This window comes from Triticum aestivum, chromosome 3D (genome assembly GCF_018294505.1).
Source record: "Triticum aestivum cultivar Chinese Spring chromosome 3D, IWGSC CS RefSeq v2.1, whole genome shotgun sequence".
Taxonomy (NCBI): Eukaryota; Viridiplantae; Streptophyta; class Magnoliopsida; order Poales; family Poaceae; genus Triticum; species Triticum aestivum.
Genome location: NC_057802.1, coordinates 264437837 through 264447312, shown reverse-complemented (window position 1 = coordinate 264447312; position 9476 = coordinate 264437837).

Below are 9476 nucleotides of genomic sequence, written 5' to 3'. Positions count from 1 at the left end.
ACGCCGCTCCACCGCAAATGTCGTCCACTGGTCCCTCGAGCCTATTGACACCTCCAAGAATGACACCCTTGAGAGGGGTACGACATGTGAGCGCCGCCATCATCCGATCTATTGATTTAGGGTTTCCCCCGAAGGTAGCAGATAGGGGTCTAGAGCTTCTCCACGACGACGCCTTCAAAAGGGGATGACGCAAAAACGCCGCCATCGCCGCCCTTGCAACGTGCCAAGAGTAGGGTTTTCACCCAGATCTGTTCGAGAACCCTTCATCCAGCATCGTGTGCAGGGGACCGCCACCGATCACCGCCGCCGCGCATGGAGCAGGCTGCACCAGCTGGATCAGATCTGACCGGAGACCAGACCCACCATGCCGCTGCCGCAGTTGAGGTCAGATCCCGGCGCCGGCGCGGGGTGCCGTCTCGATGAGGACGCCACCGCCTCTCCATGGGGCTGCCTCCCCGGATCCATGGATCACGGCCGCTACAGCCACACAATCAGCTAGAAAAGGGCCTCGCCGCCACCTTCCCCGGAGCCATCCGAACTTCGCCGGAGGGCGTCTCGGGCGGCGGCGAGGAGAGAAAGGTGCGGCTGGGGAGGAAGATGCAGGAAGGTGGCAGTGGAGGGGAGATCCTGCGTTGGGTGGTGGTGGTGGCAGCGGCGCTAGATCGAGGCTCGCGTGCGTGAGTCGCGAGTCGCCTCAACTCCAGTTTGTCTTGTTGACCAAAACCATTGACTGTAGAGCACTACTAGGGATCAGACTACTGATAGTTTGCATCTATCAGACTAGTCGTAGGCCGTTAGATTGGAAGCAACATGTCCGCCCGATCTGGTAGTTTAGGCCCACAGGAGATTAGCTGTAGCCGCTAATTGAGTGCTTCCTAACTGCTCCCGTAACCCACGCCCTCCACGCAAGGGTTCTCTCTCTCATCCGTTTCTTACTCCCTCAGACGTTGCTTCCTTGATGCAAAGTTATCTTCAGATCAACGAAATATGGCGCACCTAGCCCCTGATATTGGGCGTCCTGCTTCCACGGATAGAAATTGTCTATGGCCTGGTCTGAGTTTAGAAGCAGGAGGTGGTACTGCAGATTGGTCCAATCAGCAGCTTGCAAATCCCACGATTGTTCATGGTGGCGACAGATGATATGTTGTGTATTCCCATGTTTCTGTAGTGCTTCTATTGTGTATTGGGGGTCCTATGGTGTGTCTGATGCATTGTTTTACATCAGCTCATGGTAGATGCGTTTGACGAGAGAGAAGATTAAAATTGGGGGTAACAAGTTCGATGGAAGCACTTTTTATTGAGTAGCGATGCACCAATGTTTAGTTGTAGAAGCAATGTCGGCCTTTAATATATTGAGAAGCAATCAGGTTTAGAGTATGAAGATTTTTTCCCCACCCATGGAGACTGAATGCGCATAGATGAATATGGTCCAATTTGATTTGCGAAGCATCAATTTGTGCTAATTGATGGGCAAAGTTTTGATAAATTTAATTTCAATTAAGAAAAGAAGCACGCGATAAGTAGGGTAGGTAGCACGAATTATTAGGGCATGAAGCATCGAGACAACGCTCTGCCGTCGAGAACTAGAGACCACATAGTAGGTGACCGGGACGACGATGGGTTTCGGAGCTCGCTTGTCCGTGCGCATCATGGCTATTGTCGTGTGCAGCTACCGTATGTTACATCGCACTAGTTTTGGTGCGTCTCACCACCATAGAGGGCAAGATTGCTTCATGGAAGAGAGATCCGAGACGGCAAGGGGATTGGTGCGTTTGTGACGAGAGGGTTTATTGGTTAGGACGTGGAGAGAAAATCAAGCTAGCATGGGTGAGGGCGCACACATCTCTCGATTTTGGAAGCAATCTAGTCCATGGGATAAAAAACGGATCAAAGTGTTTTCAATAAAAAATACTCATAAAACTTGCTTCTAGTGCACAACGATTTTGCTTCGGTGTAACAAAAATGAATCTCCTGTAGCATTTTATTTTGTTTCTAATGCAACAAAAAATTACTTTCACTATGAGATAAATTTGCTTCGACCACAATCAATATTTTTGGGTCCCGATAACTGCCACACGTGTAGTGTATCGGGTGGTTGTGCCGCACGCCTCATGTGGCATGGATAGGAACCCGCCCGCACGACCGCGTCCGGGCGCGCAAAGCCACAGCCCGCACGTCCGGTGTGTGGCAAACCCGCCCACACATCCGGGCCAGACGACCACGCTGCCCGCACGACCCAGCCGTCCCGGCCTCCTTTCGATCCCCAGTCCTGACTGCCGCCATCGTCTCCCACCTCTCGATCCCCTACCTCCATCGCCGGCCTTCTCTGGTTGCCATGGCAACCAGAGCAGATCCGTAGGGCCTTCCCACCGCTAACCACACCACACCCCTCCCCCACCCCCACCCCCCGCCCCCACTCCAACCCCGCCCTCCAAAGACAACCAGCTAAAAGCAGGTGAATCTCCGATCTCCTACTGCTTCTCATCCTTCTTCTGGGCAGAAAATTGCAAATTTACCAACAAAGGTGGCGACTGGATCCACGCTATGGGGGCAAAACACTACATGGTTTTGTGTGTCTTCACGTTTGCCAAGCAGCATACACCAGATCTGCCATGTACTACGCTAGAGTTAAGCTTAAGTTCTCAGTTCGCTTGGTGCAAGTAGTTGGTGATGAATGGATGCGTAGGAATCCCTAAAAAAGGAAGAGAAATGAGAAATTTGGAATAAAGGGGGTAGGAAAATTAGTTGCCACTTGTGTCTAACGTCGGTTGCCACCTATCATTGCCGTTAACTGCCACCATGTTAACTTGTTGCTTGCCATCCTATTGTGGTGGTTGTTGCCATCGAATCGAAAGGATAGCTGGCACCCAGATTTTAGAAAAGAGAGTGGATGTGCATGTCCTACTTGCCATGATGTGTTGGTTGCCTACGCATGAAAATGTGAAGACTGCCGTGTTATCTTGTACGTGCAAGCAGTAGAAGAATACATTTTTTGCGGATTGTTGATGCGTTCTTGTTCATGCAGTGATTGAGAACACATTGGCAGAAACAAAACGCGGAAAGAATGAATCACGAAGATGGCGCTGATCCTTGGGTTTCTCAAAGGCCAGAAACGCCCCCTTGGGATGCAGCAGAGTACAGTCAACTCATTTCTGCAGGGCCGTTGCTGCCACTACTAGAGCAGTACGCAGGCATTGGTATGATGCATGATAACAAAGAAAAGAACATTTGCCATGTTCGCGATGATGAAGATGACATTCTACTTATGTCCTACACTGTCATTTTTCGCAGGTTCTTATGACCAAAACACACTCAGGGGGGCACCATGGCAAGTTCAGTCACAGGGCGCTAACACTGACAAATGTACGGGCAGCCAACTTCAACTAGCTAATGTGGCAAATCAAGGTAAACGCATACGAAAAATGAAACATACTGGTGTGGACATGAAAAATAAACTTGCAAAGGATGGCAAAAGACTCACGAGTTATGTCGGGAAAAATGCAGAACCTTCATGCAGCACGTGGCATCAGGCGGCACCCATGTACCTGCCATCGACGTCATACACAGGTGAGTCCATAAAAAGTGAAGTTGCAGACGGTGAATTAGCAGAAGGAGCATAGTTGACAACTGCAGTTGCCATGACTGAACAACTGCAGTTGCCATCCCTGGACAACTGTAGTTGCCATGTCTGGACAGCTGCAGTTGCCATGTATGGACAACTGCAGTTGCCATGCTTGGACAACTGCAGTTGCCATGCCAGGACAAACTGCAGTTGCCATGTATGATCAAAAATGTGATTGCAATGTACAAACAACCGTGGATGGCAAGTGTGAACAAATCTGTGTGGCATGGTTGGACCACTGCATGTTCCATGTTGAAGAAACTACAGTTGCCATGCATTGACCAACTACTACCATGATTACAGGTTATTACGGTGGTGCTACCTCGGCAAACGTCTCATGGCAAGCTTCACAGATTGCAGACAGAGCACGTCAATTTGGTGTGACAGACCACACAAGATGGGCACATGCGGCACAACAAGGTAAGGAAATTTGAACCACAAAAACAACACTGTATTTGTTTTTGTGGGAATAGCATGTGAGGAAAAGAAGATTTGTAGCAGTGATGGTGGAAAAAATCAAACAGAAAACGCTAACAAGTGGTCATGTGCAATGACTCATATATTGTCTTCGGGATTTGCCAATTGCTAAAAGCATGTGTGCAGCACTAATGATTGATCGCATTTGCCTAGTGAGCTCAAGCATAGAATACAAAGTTTTGATGCTAGAATATACTGGTTGCCATGTATTGGCAACAATATTTGCCATGTATGTAGGACTGCAGCTGCCATTGATATAGAATGCAAGTTTTGGTACTGAAAGGAGCTGGTTGCCATGCATTGGCAAAAGTAGTTGCCATGTTTGTTGGACTGTAGCCGCCATGACTGGAGAACTACATTTGCCATGCATGTCCACATGCAGACTCACGGCTTGCTGTTTGAATGATGTCATGCCAAATCACTTGCAGTTTATGTACTCCGTTACGATGAACATGTCATTTAAGCAAAATCTTACGCTCGTACCTGTTTTTTTATTACAGGGCCTTCAACTACAATCAACAGCGGCGCGGGGACATCTACTGCGGGGAGCTCTGAGCGCACGGAAGACGCGTTCCACCAGCCAGCCAACAATCATGCTGCAAACAATGCCGAGTCAGAGTGGGAAATGGCAATCATTCCAGCAATGCCGACAAGCACACCTTTGAACACAAGCACTGGCAACACTCAAGTAGATGAAAGTGCCGCCGATACTGAAGTGAATGATGAAACTGATGACGAAGCACAAGGGGATGAAGATGGTGGGAAATCAGAGATCATGGTACCCCAGCCACCGTATCTTGGGCAGAGATTTGAATCGTTCGCAGAGGCAAAGGAATTCTACCAGACATATGCAAAGTTCCATGGATTTGCGGTCAACACCGAATACCATAGGAAAATTAAGAAAACTAACGAGTACAACAGAGGTGAGATGAGGTGCCACAAGGCACGAAGGAACAAGAAGGGGAAAGGTGTTGCGCCTGTCGTTCCGGAACGAAAGAGAGGTATCATTCTCAAGACGGAATGCCCTGTCCGGTGTAAGCTAAACGTAGATGGAGCACAGTGGGTGGTCACTGAATATTTTGACGAGCACAACCACAAACTCATAAAGAAGTTCGACCTGGTAAAATTTCTGACCGCCCACAGAGGATTCACCCCCCTCGAGAAGAAATTCATAAAGCTGCTCATGATTGTAACGTCGGTCCATCAAGAATGGTCCAGATACTATCACTCATCCACAACAAAAAAGGGACTTTGAGTAGCATGCCCTACATACCAGCTGACGTCACAAACCTAAAGGCAAAGTACCGTAGAGAGAGCAAGTTGGCTGACATAGAGGCCACAATGGCCTACTTCGATGAGAAAGCGAAGGAAGATCCAGATTTCTTCTACAGGATAAGATTGGACGATGAGGACCGTGTCAGGAACATGTATTGGGTGGATGGTGCTGCAAGAAGAGCCTACAAACATTTCCGAGATTGCATTTCATTCGACGCGACATATCTCACTAATATGTACAAGATGCCATGCGCTCCATTCATAGGAATAAATAACCACAATGAGTCGTTGCAGTTCAGATGCGGGCTCGTTCGGAACGAAGACACGGATGGGTACGTTTGGCTGTTCAAGACCTTCTTGGAGTGCATGGGTGGACTTGCTCCGATGAACATAATAACAGACCAGGATTCTAGCATGCGTGCAGGCATAGAGGAGGTCTTTCCGTTGGCAGTGCACAGGCACTGCAGGTGGCACATTATAAAGAAGGCTGAGGAGACAATAGGACCGTTCTTTGCTGACCGTCCAGACCTGCACAAGGCATTCGAGCTGTTCTTGGACCACAGCTTGACGGTGGAGGAGTTTGAAAGGAGCTGGATGGTTATGATTGAAACATATCAAGTCCAAGACCACGAGACGCTTGCTAGCTTGTGGGAGAAGCGAATGTACTGGGTGCCGGCCTACTTCATGCAGTGCTTCTTCCCGTTTCTGCAGACTACACAGCGCAGTGAGGGGTTCAATGCTGTTTTGAAGTGGTACGTGAGCCCTGGCAACTCATTACTACAGTTTGCCAAGCAGTACACCGCTTTGCAACAAAAAATACTGGGATCCGAGCTACAGCAAGAAGCAAACACTGCGCTCAAGCAGCCAAAATTGCTAACGTATTTACCAATGGAGAGGCAGATGAGCAAGATATACACCAACACGATTTTTAACAAGTAAGTCAGTTGTGTTACAATCTTATTTGCACAAATCATGAAGGTACCAGGTGCCATGTAGAATGCAATGCGGTTGAAATGCTTATTTGAAAATGATGATTGTGTTGAAAAGTAGCCATTAGGTACAGAGTAAACATGATATGTAGCTGTCGTGCTTAATGAACTACAGTTTGCCATGCTTAATGAACTGCAGTTTGCCACGTTCACTCAACTGCAGTTGCCATGTTTGATGAACTGCAATTGCCATGTTTGATGAACTGCAGTTGCCATGTTTAATGAAATGTAAATTCCAATGGCCATGATGGTATGGAATGCAAATGCCAAATTGAAGTTGTTATGTAGTTGCCATGTTTAAATGAAATGCAGTTGCCATGTTTAATGAACTGCAGTTGCCATGTTTACTCAACTGCAGTTGCCATGTTTAATGAACTGTAGTTGCCATGTTTGAACGAATTGTAATTCCATTGGCCACAACAAACAAAAGGTGCTACAAAAAACTTCACACAAGAGTTTAACAAAAACCACACAAAACTTGCAGATTCCAGGAAGAAATAAAGCGTGCCAGCATGTACACGGCTTTCCAGGTGGACGAACATACGTTCAAGGTGTGTTCTATCATGGGCATGTCGGATTCAGAACCTGAAGACCCAGACAAGGGAAGGAACTACTTTGTGAAGGCATCGATAAGCGAAGGCAAATACTACTGCCAATGCTGCAAATTCGAACGGGACGGGATTGTGTGCTGTCACATTCTAAAAGTAATGGACTTGAACGCGGTGACACGAATGCCCCGCCATTTCATAAGGTGGCGATGGACTTGGGACGCTGACGACGCATTGGCGCCGCAAACATCAAACGCAGTTTTGGCCGTGCATGACGAGAGACCAGAGTCAACCATGGAAGCCGTGAGGCACGTTGTGTTGACAAAGAACTATGCTGAACTAATTGATGAAGCGTGCAAGAGTGATGAGACAGCAAAGGTCGCAGAAAAACACAGGAAGGCCCTCAAAAGAGAGCTTGATGAGATCAAGAAGAGGAAAGCTAAGGAAGCCTTACACAGGTTCCCCCGCACATCAAGTGTGCCTTCGTCCACAGGGCCATCATCTGAAAACTCGGAGGTAAGATCTGGAACAGCAAGCACACAAACACAAGTTAGGAACCCGCCCCGTTCCATCACAAAAGGGCGTCCAAAAGAGATAAGATACAAATCGGGATTGGAGATTCAAGCAAAACATAAGAAACCAAAGAAAGGGACGGACAATCCGTAAACAACATTGGAGCACTTTGACTTGGTCCATGGTGACATTTTTTTTGTAATCTAGATGTTCTAAATTTTGTAAAGCCTGGAGAATGACTCTTCAGGTGCATCAGAATTTGAAGTAAAAATGCCATGAAGGAATAGCTATAGTTGCCACGTGTATGGCACTGAATTTGCCATGTTACTTGAACTGAATCTACCATGCAATTTCTACTGAATCTGCCATACCATTTCTACTGAATCTTCCATGCCATTTCTACTGAATTTGCCATGTTATTTTTTTACTAAATTTGCCATCTTATTTTTTACTGAATCTGCCATGTTAGTTGTACTGAACATGCCATGTTAGTTGTACTGAATCTTCACCGCGTAGATTTCCATGTTCAGTCAGCGCATTTTAGTCACACATATTGTATTCTAGTGCAAACTATGGGAAACAAGCTGAAACGGTCTTGTGCAGCAACCGCATAGGTTACTGCTCCGTGATCAAACTACCATGCTAGCCGGTACAGTTAGGAGTGCAAAAAAACTGAAAAAGCCAAACAAGAAAGAACGATAACTTTCACTAACCATGACTGATCTACTACATTTGCCATGTTTTCAGACATCAAGGACGCATTCAAAACACCATGCCGGTACTACCAACCCACAAGCACATAATAATACTGAAAACACATAAAAGTATCTGCTGTCAAACCTAAGTAGGTTCACATCCACACATGTATTACAAACTATTCAAATGTCACTCACACGCCACCACTGTATACTAGGCTACGGGGAGATGCAGTCATAGCATATTACACGGACATAGTTTTGAAAAGACAAGGTAATACCTTACATTCCTCGGCAACAGAATGTAAGGTAGGCGTTCGGTCAGGAGCACCACGTGATCACTTGTACTTCTTGGTGGCTTTCTTCACAGCTTCCTCTATGAACTCACGTGCGTTGGACCGCGTGTTGAAATCTTCATACATCAACCAGTTCCATGTGTAAATTTTGCGGAGCTCGACGACCATTCCAGCTGTGACGACAGGAACCCGTCGACCTTCCCACTTTGCAAGGTATTCCAACATGTGGAAGCCGCAGTCGTGCCTAAACAAGAAAAGAGTCAGGTTAACTCACAAGAACATATAGAAAAAATCATAAACTTCAATTCAGAGGTGACAAAAAAGAGAGGGTGAGCATTGGTTTGGAGGACACATGAGGAAAAGATGGGAAAATACCGGTTTCCTTGCTTCGTAGTCGCCACGTACTCAATTGGAAAATGTCTGATCTGGACCTTTGAGTTTTCATAGTGACGGATCCATGTCTCTTTGAGGTTGTTGATGAAGTATTCAGCATGCGTAGTAAGGTCTGCATCAGCTTCTGAACGCATTGAATCAAGCACCTCAAAACGTTGGTTCTTCAGGTCAAGGCAGATCGCGTAGTGGTGACCACACTTGTCGTGTGGGTCGTGTGGTGCAAGCTCCTGGAACATGGGGAACAAGACCTGCAAACAAAAATGAAGGAAAGAAAAGAAGCAGAGCTCACATTAAGAACAGAAATGATGAAGTTGGGAAAATGACATGTAAAGATATCACCGGTTACACTAACAGGCACATGAGTGACTACGAAAGCATCAAGGGGCCAAGAAAAGTGGACAAACGTATAATGTTTAGTTGTAGTGGGTAATTAAAAGAAGTTGCCGTCCATGTATGAACAAAGTTGCCATGTATTTTAGTTTGAAGTTGGCACATAGGTTGTATTAGGAAAGCAAATCAGAAGTCATTTTACATGGCAGCTGTTGCCACATGAAACAGCTGTCACAAAGCAGGGTGTAGCCCACATCTGAAGCATAGCTACTGGCAAAAAATAACATGGGAGGAAAAAAATGTGCAAAAAAGGAAGGAGTACTCACACATTTATTCAT